This window comes from Pseudophryne corroboree, chromosome 9, assembly GCF_028390025.1.
Source record: "Pseudophryne corroboree isolate aPseCor3 chromosome 9, aPseCor3.hap2, whole genome shotgun sequence".
NCBI lineage: Eukaryota > Metazoa > Chordata > Amphibia > Anura > Myobatrachidae > Pseudophryne > Pseudophryne corroboree.
In genome coordinates, this window is record NC_086452.1 from 224975457 (window position 1) to 224991402 (window position 15946).

Sequence of the window (15946 nt, forward strand, 5' to 3'; positions counted from 1 at the left end):
ACCTGCTGAATAACTACAGTATATGATGTTTAATTGAAGTATAAAATATAGCTCCTAAAGCTTAATTCATGCGGGTTGAATGCATAATGATGAGCACTCCAGCCGCAGGAAGTGACGATACTGGAAGTAGGAAGAGAGTCACCGGTGTCCCGTCGGTGGAATGCAATGACGTCATGCATTCCACCGCTATTAGGGCCGCTTAAGGGGTGCACATACAAGTCGCACTGTAAAGATAAGGGGAGTATCACGTGTCCGTCGGTGGAACGCAATGACATCATGCGTTCCACCGCTGTCTAACCCACACAAGGCTATACTGAAGTGGCGTAGTGTGCCGGCGTCAAGCGCCGTGAGATCAGAAACACTGGGGGTGGTATGAATGTGTCAATAAAGATGACACAGCGGGCATGGATTTCAAAAAAAGTTTGTTCCACCTCCCGTACATTCAATTTACATAACATTTTTAAATAGGTGATAAATAGATTAAGGGGTACATTTACTAAGCAGTGATAAGAGCGGAGAAGTGAGCCAGTGGAGGTTGCCCATGGCAACCAATCAGCACTGAAGTAACATCTATAATTTGCATACTATAAAATGATACAGAGCTGCTGATTGGTTGATGGGGAAATATCTCCACTGGTTCACTTCTCCGCTCTTATCACTGCTTAGTAAATGTACCCCTGTGTGACATATACAGTGAATACAAACAGATCCATATACAATTAATAAATATTTTATCATCTAGAAGGATCATTATTGTGTGAATCCCTAAATGGTATCTCTTAAGTGGCCAATTAAGTCTTATTGAAAGGGACAAAAGGATAACTAACTGAAGTGCTAGAGTGAAGATAATTTTAATTTTAATATTAATTGATTACCTGATAGAGAGTCGACCTGTTGGTAAAAGAAAAATAGACCTCACAGGATATCGTATTGTGAAAATAGATAACCTCTATATAACAGTTATAAATAAAGTCTGGCATTTAGCAACATTAATTTATTTTAGTGGGTATTGATAATTGGATCCCCTCTCTTTATCTCTTAACGGAGCCTAAAAATAAACCCATTATTTTTATTTTTAATATAATTTAGACCCGTTGCAGCTGAATTTTGTCAAAGAGGTGCGGTATAATCAATAATATATATAATATAAATATACTCATAAACACATATTTAAATGTATTATGTGTTCCGATAAGAAACAGATATAGTCCTGTAAATGACACTGGTAGCTTTACAATTAATTTGCTTCCATATTCACATAGGTGATATCGGGATTACAGCGAAACTCCAATGAGGACCAATTAACATAATCAGACAAAAAACTGTTGGAGAGTTTATTTAGCCTCTATGTAGGCAAAAATATAATATCTAGATAGCAATAGAAGTTCTAATCATGTATAATATCCTATTAAAAAGATGACATTTATAACTATGACACTAAATCAAAGCAATAATGTGTAAATAATTCCTTTCTATCATATTAACCTAGCTGATGTCTAGACCTTTAGTGTTTATATATAATATCGTGTTTGCGCGGTGTTAAGGAAGTCTAACTATTTGTGCATCAAAACGTTTTATTTATATATAAGGGTATTTAATTAAACTAAAAAGACTACATCAAATCCCTCATGTTTATTTATACAAAAGAGACAACATCAATTCCCTCATTTAGACCGTGGGGGACTAGGGCATTAAAAGTATATATCCAGAAGCTCTCTCTTTTTGCCAAAAGCAGATCTCTTCTTCCGCCCTTCACTGGATTTTTAATATATTTAAGAACAGTAAATTTGAAATTAGATGTGTGAAGCTCAGAATTATGTTTTTCAGCAAAATGGCAGGGTACACTATGGATCTTAACTTTATTTTTTATATTTCACATGTGCTCCTGTATACGTAATTTAAGCTGCCTTTTAGTTTTGCCTACATAGTAAAGGCCGCAACCACATGTGATTCTGTATACCACATATTCTGAATTACAATTAACAGAATCATTCATAGTGTAAAGTCTCCCTGAATACAATTTATAGCTGAAAGTGGATCGATCCATGTGCTTGCAACAAATGCAATGACTACATGGTGTACAACTAGCTTTTCTGGTCATCCAAAGACTGCCTTTCCATGTAAGAAAATTTTCCTTGTTAAACTGTGATGAATGGTCTTGAATTCAAACACATCTTTGCTTTGGACTTAGTTGACAGAAGGTCCTCTCTGATCTTTGCTGATGCTTTTTGTCTGGCATTCTCTATTGAGGATCTATCGTAACCTCTTTGCACAAAATGATCAAATAATATTTGTGATTGATCCCAGTAGTTATTTATGTTACTGCAATTCCTTCTATAGTCTATAGTCAACCTGGTTGACCATAGACATTCAGGCCTTGTATTCCTCCATCCCACACATGAAAGGAATGGAGGCAATAAAAACTACTCTGGAAACTGGAATACCAGGAATATCATGATTTTTATATGACTTGTTCATTGTTTTAAGTAATATTGTGTTATTTTTGGTTATGTTAAATAATATTTACCCTTTATTACTATAATTAATTAATTAAAATTATGCTTCAATATTTGACATTTTGTAATTAATGATGTCGATAAAGAATGTCTATTGTAGAGTTATATAAAATGATCTGTTTGTATATTGGAATTAGGGTATTATTAAGGTTTTTCCACTAAGAATTGCTCACTAATTATTATAGGCTTTCTAACTGTGGAGCAGTTATCATTTGAAGTCGTTCATCAGCTATTCACACAGAGTCAGAGCTAGACTGTATCTAAACATAAGTTTGGTATGTATCTGGTCCCCTTCTAGCTAACTAAGGTTTAAAGACACATTTTTTCTTTATAGTCTAATGATCTACTAAGCCCAATAAATTTTCCTCTTATACATCCAGGTCACTAGACCATATTCCTAATAACATGGTTCCCTTCTAAATGCGGAATCCTGGGCCATTCGATATAATCATTTTGGTATGTACTATTCCTCTCCTCTCATATTTCCTCATTATAAGTTTAAGAGACCTTCTATAGAGATTCTATTTCTAACACATTGTTTTATTTATTAGGTTTTATACCTATTTTTATTTTAACAATACACACAGTGAGGCCCATGTCCTTTCAGGATATTTTCAAAACATTTGGCATTTGGTATGTATATGTTTATTAGATATAAACTACAGCCAGTTGGCCCAGATTATTATTAAGTTAATATATATTTTATTGTTTAGATATATACCCCTGAGGAAGTCCCAGAAAGGGACAAAACGCATTGGGATCTTTCAAGTACTGTATCCATCTGTCGCCACTTGTTGTGAACATAAGTCAGTCAATGACATCGAGTCCATATTGGATGTATACTGCATAATGGTGTAAATTGTATTATCTAACACCTGAAAAACTCCACTGTGATTTTTTACATTGTGTTAAGCTTCTTTTTTTATGTAATAAATATTGAAAACTAAGTTTCGCAAATGTTGTGTATGCTAACTAGATTGATGTGATTAACGGTACAATCTTCTATAGCGCACTCAGGTTTATTTTCTATATTTCTATCTACTGAACCTTGTCTAACAGGAGGTTCTCTCTGGGTGGCAGCTCAGTTCATATTCACACAGCGCCGTAGGGTATCCTTTTCTATTTATATATACACAGGTTGAGTATCCCATATCCATATATTCCGAAATACGGAATATTCCGAAATACGGACTTTTTTGAGTGAGAGTGAGCTAGTGAAACCTTTGTTTTTTGATGGCTCAATGTACACAAACTTTGTTTAATACACAAAGTTATTAATAATATTGTATTAAATGACCTTCAGGCTGTGTGTATAAGGTGGATATGAAACATAAATGAATTGTGTGAATGTACACACACTTTTTTTAGTGCACAAAGTTATTAAAAATATTGGCTAAAATTACCTTCAAGCTGTGTGTATAAGGTGTGTATGAAACATAAATGCATTCTGTGCTTAGACTTGGGTCCCATCGCCATGATATCTCATTATGGTATGCAATTATTCCAAAGTACGGAAAAATCCGATATCCAAAATACCTCTGGTCCCAAGCATTTTGGATAAGGGATACTCAACCTGTATGTATATATATATATATATATATATATATATATATATAATAGTAAAGGGTAACCCACGGCGCTGTGTGAGTGTCGTGCTTAGTTTTGGACCGCAAGTGCTGACCATGTTGGATGACTATATTTATATATATATATATATATATATTTCCAACATACAGTATCTCCACTATGTGGAAAAGACAGCACTCTCCAGATTAAAGTTTCAAAAAAATCAAAAAGTTCGTATTTATTATAAAGTCTATCTCACAGTTTCCAGGAAGTGTCCAATGTTTCGGTCCACACCAGGACCTTTTTCAAGGTATACAGCAACAAAAACATCAGGTACAGCAATGCAGCATAAGTCAAATGAAGTAGGAAAACTGGAGCACCGAATCAGCCTCACAGGCACCTATTTTATACCCTGAAAAGGCGCCATTCCCGCCTCCAGTGACGCCGGAGACGGGGTGGAACGCAAACATCACTTCCGGTAATACCGGAAGTGAGTCGCGCTATATTATCAAGTCATAAATAAACTTTAAGTGCCGCACTACATGACATTTAGCACCTCTAATGTGGAACAGAAAGCTCAAAGTGAGCTGGAGCACAAAGGGGGAACCACTACAAGTTGCGCCCGAGCCAGGTGAGGTGCCTGGTGGGACGCAGGCGTCACTTCCGGTGTTTACTGGAAGTGAGTCGCGCTACACAACTGAATAGTGAAGCATACACTAGCGTACATAGAAGGTGGGGCACCATAGGAGAGCATGTATTAGGCACAAAGAAGGGGCAATTCACATTATTTGAATGGTGCCATTTACGTCGGAGCCAAATGGAATACATAATGGAACGCAGACGTCATTTCCGGTTATACCGGAAGTGGGCCGCGTCACAAGGATAGGTAGCAGGAATAAATGTCTATAATGCACCTACATCATGTAGGTAACTAATGGCCGATAAACTTGGAGATCCATATGAGTTAACCCATTGATAATGGGTATCACAGTGGGATCAACATAAATAGGGTATATATAGAGACCTGTGAGGTCACTATGAGGAAAAACATACGTGTAAAGCACTATAACAGAAAAATACAAAATATTACAAGAGTGGTGTCAAACTAATCACACTGAAAAAACATAATGTGTGTATACAAGGGTACGAAGGATGGGGTGATAATGTACATATAAGATTCAAAAGTTATTTCAAGAAAATTGACAACGGGTTGTTTTCATTCATGCCCCTAGGGGCAATAGTGTCCAATCTGTAAATCCATGAACTCTCTCTCTTTCTGAGCAGCAAAGTACGATCTCCCCCTCAAGGTGGTGGGGGGATCCAGTCAATAAGCTTCGATCTGAGGTCCGATACCTGATGTCGGGATGTCATGATATGCCGGGCTACTGGCAATGTAGCTGTCCCGGTTGTGACTGCTTGGTGGATAGAAGTTCTGTGGTTGGCCATCCTGTCTCGGAATCGCCTGGAGGTCATCCCGACATAGTAGAGTCCACATGGGCAAGTTAGAATATAGATAAGGTGGTCCATCAAACAATGCAATCTGTATTTAATCGCAATTGGTCATCTAGAGTGGGGATGTGGAAAAGATGATCCTGTGAGCATACCTCTGCAAGTAGTGCAGCCTGTACACTTAAAACAACCTGGGCGTTGTTCATGGAGCCATGTATGTGTCGTGGAGGGACTGTGCTCAATCAGGGGTCTCCTCAGCAGCTGTTTAAGGTTTGATGCTCTACGATAGGCCATCATCGGGGGAGTACTTTTTTTCAGTTTAAGGTGGTCATCTGTTGTAAGGATCGGCCAATGTTTACAGATTGATCTGGTGATCTTGTTGGATTGATTACTGTATGTGGTGGTAAACACCATCCGATTTGTGATTGATGTGCCCTGAGTATTGATGGTCGGCTCAGCAAACTTCTTCCTGGCTTTCAGCAAACACCTTGCAATTATCTCCTTCTTGTAGCCTCGTTGTACAGACCGCGTGGTCATCTCTGATAGTTGGCTCTCCATGGTGTCCTTTTCTGAATTGTTCCGCATCACACTGAGGAATTGCGAAACTGGGAGATTGTTTTTTAAGGCCGGTGGATGTTGACTAATAGAGAGTAGCAGAGTGTTTCTGTCTGTGGGCTTTCTATACAAACTCGTGATGATACGGCCCTCTTCCAGGGTGACAGTTATGTCCAAAAAATTGATGTTGCGTGGGACACTCTGACAAGTGAATTTTACCGGGCTTTCGAGACCATTCAAAGAGCTCACCATCTGGTTAAATGTTTCCATGGTACCTTTCCATATTAAAAAAATGTAATCTATGAAACGTTTATAGAATAATATCTGAGTTCCATAGTTGGACAGGATGTATGATTGCTCATATTCAGTCATGAATATGTTCGCATAGGCCGGTGCGAGATTCGATCCCATAGCGGTCCCCTCCCGTTGTAGATAATACTTTCCTCGATACAAGAAGAGATTTTGTTTAAGGACTAGACTTGCTAGGTCCAAGAGAAATCCCACTGGTGGTCCGGTAGGTGGTTGATGTAATAATGCTCTTTCCAGTGCTTGGAGGCCTTGATCATGGGGGATGATGGTGTATAGGGAACACACATCCATTGTCACCAGTAGAATATTGTCCAAGTCTGGAGGTAAATTGGACAATTTCTGTAGAAAATCTGAAGTGTCCCGCACATAGCTACTGCTGAGTTGTACTATGGGTTGAAAAAAGGTATCTAAGTACATGGCCAGTGGTTGTAAAAGCGAGTTTCTGGCTGAAATGATTGGCCTGCCTGGTGGGTGTAAGAGGGTCTTGTGGATCTTGGGGATGGTGTAGATAATGGGGCACACCGGAAAGTCAACAGTCAAGAATTCGTATGTGCGTTTGTCGATATGTGATAATTGGAACCCTAGGTGTAGTAGGTCATCCACCTTAGTTTTTATGTTAGGAATGGGGTTGCCCTGGAGACAGGTATAGGTCACTTCATCGGTCAACTGTCTCACTATTTCTGTGTTGTAATCATCCCAATCCTGCACCACCACCGCACCACCCTTATCAGCTGGCATAATAACAATGCTGGTATCTTTTTTTAGTGCAGTAAGGGCCTTACGTTCTGCGCTAGATAGGTTATCAAAGCGTTTTTTAGGGGTGGGTGTAAGTGCATCATGTTCAACAAGCCGGGTGAAGGTCTTAATGCTAGGGTTAGAGGAGGTCGGATCGAATGTGGATGGCCTATGGAGATGTGTGCCATCTCTCTCCAGATCTGTGGGAAAATATTCCCGCAGTCTGAGTTTACGGCCAAATTTATATATATCGACTGTTGTGTCAAACTGGCTATGAGGAGTCGTGGGGACAAATGAAAGGCCTCTGGAAAGGAGTTTTAATGAGGCCTCATCCAGGGACTTACTAGATAGATTGAAAACTAGTTCAGGTTCTTGTCTCTGCATTTGCGCCATGTGTCTCCCCTTCCTTGGATGCGGTCTCCGCGGTTTGCGGCTGTCTGTCGGCTGGTAGTGGTCGTGCGGTCTAAAAAAGCTCCTTGTGGTGGGCGGCTATCAGAGGATTCTGTCTCGGAAGCCGATGCGGAGGAGGCTGTTTCATAAAAGTTAGGCTGTCTGCGCCCTGGTCTACGTGTTCTATAGGGCCTTTGGGGTCTACTAGATCTAGAATCACCAATCAGCCACCTGTACACCGTATGATTTTGGTAATCAGATGTAACAGTAGAGAGTTTACTGCGTTTGAATGCAGTAATCTCTTTTTTATAGGTATCTACCTGGGTCTGCAGTTTGTCGATCAAATTGTTGGTCCTGTCGTTCCTAACAGTGGCCAAATGTGTCTCATTAAAAATATTAATCTGAGCCTTAACTTTTTTCAACTCGGTACCGACCTCCTCTATAACCAAAAGCATCAAGTCTAGGGAGCACTTATTCAGGACACCACACCACCGACTGCAGAAAGTGGGGTTATTTCTACCTAATGTCGGTATGTTATTGACCCTAAAACCCCTGGGTATCTGTTTCTTCTTGTGATATTCGGAAAGGAACTGTCCATGTAGGGTAAGGTCTATTTCCCTTCTCCTAAGCCTGAGGAGTTGATGATATATATCAGTCGAAGTCTCAGCTGGGAGTGTATTAAAATCTAGTTGGTCAAATAAGACTTTGTCTGCATCATCGTCCGTGAGGGAAATCACACCATGTTCAGCCTGTGTGAGTAGATTGTCATTGAGAAAACCCACTTGGCCCTGCGCCATACCAGTGGATTAATGCAACTGTAATACACCTGTCTGTGTGGATATTATTACTTACCGTACCTGGTATTCCACGAGGTCTCCCTGTCGTGTACTGACCAGGCCCAGCACTGATTGGCTTCCAAGTTCGGATGGTATCGGGCTTGACCAGTGCGGTATGACAGTAAATACAACCAATAGACAGATAATCAGACCGTACCATTAGACAAACATACCCTTACACATTATGACACGTATGTAATCCAAAGTGATGAATCCAGTACTATACAGTGCCTACTATAAGAAAATAGTACAGTACAAGGTGGGTGCAGGAAAAGAAACAATACGGTTGAACGGATTGGATCTATATATGGTAGGAATCCCTGCACTCTCACGTAATACAGGCAATTACTGGGGTGCCAATCAAGGTCCAACCTAATGAAAGATGGGGCCCATAGTACAACATACAGTATCTCCACTATGTGGAAAAGACAGCACTCTCCAGATTAAAGTTTCAAAAAAATCAAAAAGTTCGTATTTATTATAAAGTCTATCTCACAGTTTCAAGGAAGTGTCCAACGTTTTGGTCCACACCAGGACCTTTTTCAAGGTATACAGCAACAAAAACATCAGGTACAGCAATGCAGCATAAGTCAAATGAAGTAGGAAAACTGGCGCACCGAATGAGCCTCACAGGCCCCTATTTTATACCCTGAAAAGGCGCCATTTCCGCCTCCAGTGACGCCGGAGACGGGGTGGAATGCAAGGTGGAACGCAAACATCACTTCCGGTAATACCAGAAGTGAGTCGTGCTATATTATTAAGTCATAAATAAACTTTAAGTGCCGCACTACATGACATTTAGCACCTCTAATGTGGAACAGAAAGCTCAAAGTGAGCTGGAGCACAAAGGGGGAACCACTACAAGTTGCGCCCTTCGCGCCCGAGCCAGGTGAGGTGCCTGGTGGGACGCATGCTGGGACGCAGGCGTCACTTCCGGTGTTTACCGGAAGTGAGCCGCGCTACACAACTGAATAGTGAAGCATACACTAGCGTACATAGAAGGTGGGGCACCATAGGAGAGCATGTATTAGGCACAAAGAAGGGGCAATTCACATTATTTGAATGGCGCCATTTACGTCGGAGCCAAATGGAATACATAATGGAACGCAGACGTCATTTCCGGTGATACCGGAAGTGGGCCGCGTCACAAGGATAGGTAGCAGAAATAAATGTCTATAATGCACCTACATCATGTAGGTAACTAATGGCCGATAAACTTGGAGATCCATATGAGTTAACCCATTGATAATGGGTATTACAGTGGGATCAACATAAATAGGGTATATATAGAGACCTGTGAGGTCACTATGAGGAAACACATACGTGTAAAGCACTATAACAGAAAAATGCAAAATATTACAAGAGTGGTGTCAAACTAATCACACTGAAGAAACATAATGTGTGTCTACAAGGGTACGAAGGATGGGGTGATAATGTACATATAAGATTCAAAAGTTATTTCAAGAAAATTGACAACGGGTTGTTTTCATTCATGCCCCTAGGGGCAATAGTGTCCAATCTGTAAATCCATGAACTCTCTCTCTTTCTGAGCAGCAGGGTACGATCTCCCCCTCAAGGTGGTGGGGGGATCCAGTCAATAAGCTTCGATCTGAGGTCCGATACCTGATGTCGGGATGTCATGAAATGCCGGGCTACTGGCAATGTAGCTGTCCCGGTTGTGATTGCTTGGTGGTTAGAAGTTCTGTGGTTGGCCATCCTGTCTCGGAATCGCCTGGAGGTCATCCCGACATAGTAGAGTCCACATGGGCAAGCTAGAATATAGATAAGGTGGTCCATCAAACAATGCAATCTGTATTTAATCGCTATCAGTCATCCAGAGTGGGGATGTGGAAAAGAAGATCCTGTGAGCATACCCCTGCAAGTAGTGCAGCCTGTGCACTTAAAACAACCTGGGCATTGTTCATGGAGCCATGTATGTGTCGTGGAGGGACTGTGCTCAATCAGGGGTCTCATCAGCAGCTGTTTAAGGTTTGATGCTCTACGATAGGCCATCATCGGGGGAGTACTTTTTTTCAGTTTAAGGTGGTCATCTGTTGTAAGGATCGGCCAATGTTTACGGATTGATCTGGTGATCTTGTTGGATTGATTACTGTATGTGGTGGTAAACACCATCCGATTTGTGATTGATGTGCCCTGAGTATTGATGGTCGGCTCAGCAAACTTCTTCCTGGCTTTCAGCAAACACCTTGCAATTATCTCCTTCTTGTAGCCTCGTTGTACAAACCGCATGGTCATCTCTGATAGTTGGCTCTCCATGGTGTCCTTTTCTGAATTGTTTCCGTCAGTGTATGTTTTCCCTCCACTTCCGCTGATCCCAAAAGTACTCAGGATCATAAGAAAGACAAGGGTTCGAGCAATCTTCATTGCCCCAGACTGGCCAAGAAGGGCTTGGTACCCAGATTTTCAGCAGTTACTCATAGGAGATCCTCGGCCTCTTCCTCCTTGGGAGGACCTGCTGCAGCAGGGGCCGTGTGTGTACCAAGACTTACCACGGCTACGTTTGACGGCACGGCTGTTGAGCGCCGTATCCTAGCCAGGAAGGGTATTCCTAAGGAGGTCATCCCCACCCTTATTCAGGCCAGAAAGGGAGTAACGTCAAAACATTACCACCGTATTTGGTGAAAATATGTGTCTTGGTGTGAATCCAAGAAAGCTCCTATGGAAGAGTTTCGCTTAGGACGTTTTCTCCATTTTTTGCAGGATGGTGTGGAGACGGGCCTACGATTGGGATCAGTCAAGGTCCAGATTTCGGCCTTGTCAGTGTTCTTCCAAAAACAATTGGCCTCTCTTCCAGAGTTTCAGACCTTCGTGAAAGGGGTTCTGCACATCCAGCCTCCGTTCGTGCCTCCAGTGGCACCATGGGACCTTAACGTGGTATTGCAGTTCCTTCAATCGGATTGGTTTGAGCCTCTACAAAAGATAGAGTTGAAGTTTCTCACTTGGAAAGTGGTGATGCTTTTGGCATTGGCATCCGCAAGGCGGGTGTCAGAATTGGGGGCCTTGTCTCACAGGAGCCCTTACCTGATTTTCCATGAAGATAGGGCCGAGTTGCGAACTTGCCAACATTTTCTTCCAAAGGTGGTTTCTGCTTTTCACATAAACCAACCTATTGTGGTGCCAGTAGTTACTGACATATTCACTGATTCAAAGTCTCTAGATGTGGTTAGAGCTTTGAAAATCTATGTTGCTAGAACAGCTCGTATACGGAAAACAGAGGCTCTGTTTGTCCTGTATGATCACAACAAGATTGGCTGTCCTGCTTCCAAGCAGACTATTGCACGTTGGATTAGAAATACGATTCAGCAAGCTCATACTACGGCTGGATTGCTGTTACCGACGTCGGTAAAGGCCCACTCCACTATGAAGGTGGGCTCATCCTGGGCGGCTGCCCGAGGGGTCTCGGCATTACAACTTTGCCGAGCAGCTACTTGGTCAGGGTCAAACACATTTGCTAAGTTCTACAAGTTTGACACCTTGGCCGATGAGGACCTAAAGTTTAGTCAATCGGTGCTGCAGGGTCATCCGCACTCTCCCGCCCGTACTGGAGCTTTGGTATAGACCCCATGGGCTTGATGTCATCCCCAGCATCCTCTAGGACGTATGAGAAAATAGGATTTTGATAACCTACCGGTAAATCCTTTTCTCCTAGTCCGTAGAGGATGCTGGGCGCCCGTCCCAGTGCGTACTTTACCTGCAGTTTAGTTATTACAGTTACACAAGTTGTGTTATCTTGGTTTCAGCATGTTGCTGCAATTAGTTCATGCCTGTTGGCGTGTGTTATGTTGAATGCCATGTGTGCGGCATGGTTGAGGGTGTGAGTTGGTAGATATCTCACCACTAGTTAAGTAATTCCTTTCCTCGAAATGTCAGTCTCCCTGGGCACAGTTCCTACAAGGTCTGGAGGAGGGTCATAGAGGGAGGAGCCAGTTCACACCCAATGAAAAGTCTTTGGAGTGCCCATGTCTCCTGCGGATCCCGTCTATACCCCCATGGTCTTGATGTCGTCCCCAGCATCCTCTACGGACTAGGAGAAAATTATTTACCGGTAGGTTATAAAAATCCTATTTTTTGATCTGCTTTATAAATACTCTTTAACAAATCCTGGAGTGCCGTGCTTAGTTTTGGACCGCAAGTTCTGACTATATTGGATGACTACTGCATGCAGCAAAGGCACCCAAGTTCTGTATTACCTATACTGAGTGCCGGCTTGTTCTGGATTATATATATAAATATATATATATATATATATATATATATATATGTAATTGTTCCTGCTAGGTTGTTTTTGCAGGATGCCGCATTTCCCCAGAAGCTAGCCGCTACACACACTCACAAAGCCAGGAGCAGTCGGAGCGTATGACTGGGTGGATATCCTCAACCCAGCCCACAAGAGGCGAACTGCAGACAAGTCACCATTCATTTAAGAGCGAGGTCTTCCCACTCAATGTCACTGCCCTCCACCCCTCATAAGTTGGCACTGCGCGGGGCAGGATCTCTTACAGTAGTGTCTAAGTCTGTGCGGCTGTTGCTGGTCTGTGCTGTAGTTACCGGGATGGGGTGTCAAGTAGGTGCTACTCACATAACTTCACCTTACTGGTAAGAGCCAGCAATACACAACTACAGTAATGATACATTAGTGTGAGTGAGGGTTTCCAGGCTACAGCCAGTGCATGTAGCCATGTGAGGACAGTGGTGGGGAGAGCAGCAGGCAGGTGTAAAAAGATCCTCTGTGCAGTAGCGGAGACAGATGTATTCAGCTCTAATGGAGTATGCAATCACATAGTGATTGACAGGAGACGGGAGTCCCAGGGGGCAACGCGACATTGGGGGGGAGGAGGTCAGGAAATACAGGCGTGTCATGGCCTTTTTCGGGGCTGGCCAATGATGTCGCCTGTGCTTCCTGCGATAGAAAGCATGGTGGCCACGCCGCTGCCTAAGCAGCCATGTTGTGTAGGCAGGGGTCAACCTCTATTTGATGCAATCACAATTGAATTGCAGGGTGGCACCACACATGCTAGAGTTGGTATGGTTGCAGATTTAGCTGTGATAGCAAAATATGCGACCATCTTTGAATAACTTCCTATGTGCAGAAGTGGAGTCAGGTGTATGGAGATCATCCAGATTATGTGCTGGATAGGAGACAGATGACACTGCTGCTGTTGTGATGACACCGAGTAAAGGTTTGAAGTAAATGTCAGCATGATACCATGCAACTGTGGTCACAGGAATAAATGTTATATGAAGGGTTAAGTAATGTCTGATGTGTGTGTATGTGTGTGTGTGTGGGGATGGGGCAGCTGGGCATGCCCCCAGAGTGATGGAAAACTGGGCGCGTCATGAGATCACACCCCCAGAGCAAGAGGTCACAGCCTTTTCTGTGGGCACACGTGCGCCTTGGCGGCCAGCACCCAGCCCTAAAAATTTTCTAGAATACTACATAGCTTTATGCCACATTCATACACTTAACTTGAGAGCTTGTTGTTATTCACTTACAATAAATACCCTTTATTAAATACCACATTTGAATATACTGCCATACCCAGGTTTAAAACCAATAACCCGTTGCATTCCAGTCAAACACCCTACTCACTGACTATTTCATTCTGCATAAAAACTATGAGATTTCTAACTGTATAAAGTAGAGATGAGCGGTTTCGGCTCTCAGAGAATCGAACCGTATCGAACTTCACGCTCTGAACCCGGTTCCGAGTCAGGCTCGGGTTTTCCCGCCTGTCTCGGAAACCCGAACGGGGCAAAACGTCATCATCCCGCTGTCGGATTCTCGTGGGATTTGGATTCCATATAACGATCCGCGCGTTGCAGCTATTTTCACTCCAGTCTTGGAGAGTGTAGTGAGAGGATGTGTCTCCGTCCTCAGTGTAAGTGGGGTGGCGAGTCCAGTCCAGTGTAGTCAGTGTTTTGTGGTGCATAAGTCCAGCCAGTCACAGTGTTGGTGTCCTCTATGCTATATGTACCCAGTGCTGCTGGCTGCTGTATAAGTCCCTTGCATTTTTGCTGTGTTGTCTTGCATCAGACCAGGGGTAGTGTCTTGTGCAGCATCAGTCCAGTGACCAGTCACAGTGGTGGTGTCCTCTGCTGCCATATATCCAGTGTAGCTGTATAAGTCCCTTTTAGTGGTGCTGTGTTGTCCTGCATTAGACCAGGGAAAGTGTCTTGTGCAGCATCAGTCCAGTGACCAGTCACAGTGGTGGTGTCCTCTGCTGCCATATATCCACTGTAGCTGTATAAATCCCTTTTAGTGGTGCTGTGTTGTGCTGCATTAGACCAGGGGAAGTGTCTTGTGCAGCATCAGTCCAGTGACCAGTCACAGTGGTGGTGTCCTCTGCTGCCATATATCCAGTGTTACTGTCGAATAATTCCTGTGATACTGGCGTATAATTCCCGTGATATTGCCGTATAATTCCCATGATACTGGCGTATAATTCCTGTGACATAGCTGTATAATTCTCGGAATACTGGTGTATAATTCTTATGATATTGCCGTATAATTCCTGTGACATTGCCGTATAATTCTCGGAATACTGGCGTATAATTCCTGTGACATTGCCGTATAATTCTCAGAATACTGTCGTATAATTCCTGTGACATTGCCGTATAATTCTCGGAATACTGGCATATAATTCCTATGATATTGCCGTATAATTCCTGTGACATTGCCGTATAATTCTTGGAATACTGGCGAATAATTCCAGTGACATTGCCGTATAATTCTCGAAATACTGGCGTATAATTCCTATGATATTGCCGTATAATTCCTGTGATATTGCGGTATAATTCTCGGAATACTGCCGTAAAATTCCTGTGAAAGAAGTTGTTATTGGGATTATGCTACAGGCCGCCTGGTATTAATGTGTCTGACGAGAAATTGTTACTGAACCAAATTGAAAGAGCAGCAGGAGTAGGAGACAAAGTAGTGATGGGAGACTTTAACTATCCCGAGATAAACTGGAAAATCAATTCATGTGATACTGCTAGGAGCAATATGTTTTTAAACACACTAAATGATAATTACTTAGTTCAATTAATCGAGGAACCAACTAGGTACAATGCAATCTTAGACCTAGTATTAACTAACAATGGGGAATTGGTATCAAATATTGAAGTAGGAGAGCCCATAGGTAATAGCGACCACAATATGGTCACATTCAATATCAGTTTTCATAAGCAGTCCTATACTGGCTCAACTAGGACTCTAAACTTTAGCAAAGCCAACTTTGACATGAGGAAGGAAGCGTTAAGGGACATTGAATGGGAAATTCTGTTTCAAGGAAAAAATACTACAGAGAAATTGGATGTATTAAAATCACTGCTAATTAATAATACTCGTAAATTTATTCCCACCAGCAGCAAAAAAAGGAATAAAAATCCCAAACCAATGTGGTTTAACAAAAATATAAAGGAATTAATGGCCAAAAAAAGACGAGCATTTAAAAAATACAAATCTGAGGGGGATGCGGAGTCATTTCAACACTATAAGGACTGTAACAAAATATGCAAAAAAGGAATAAGAGCGGCTAAAGTAGAAACGGAAAGACTAGTAGCAAAGGA

At 42.2% G+C, this 15946-nt stretch overlaps 1 pseudogene; it reads right to left on the minus strand.

The window, feature by feature from the left end:
* Positions 1 to 8365: 8365 nt before the first annotated feature.
* Positions 8366 to 8483, minus strand: LOC134959025 (5S ribosomal RNA; annotated as a pseudogene).
* Between the last annotated feature and the right edge of the window lie 7463 nt (positions 8484 to 15946).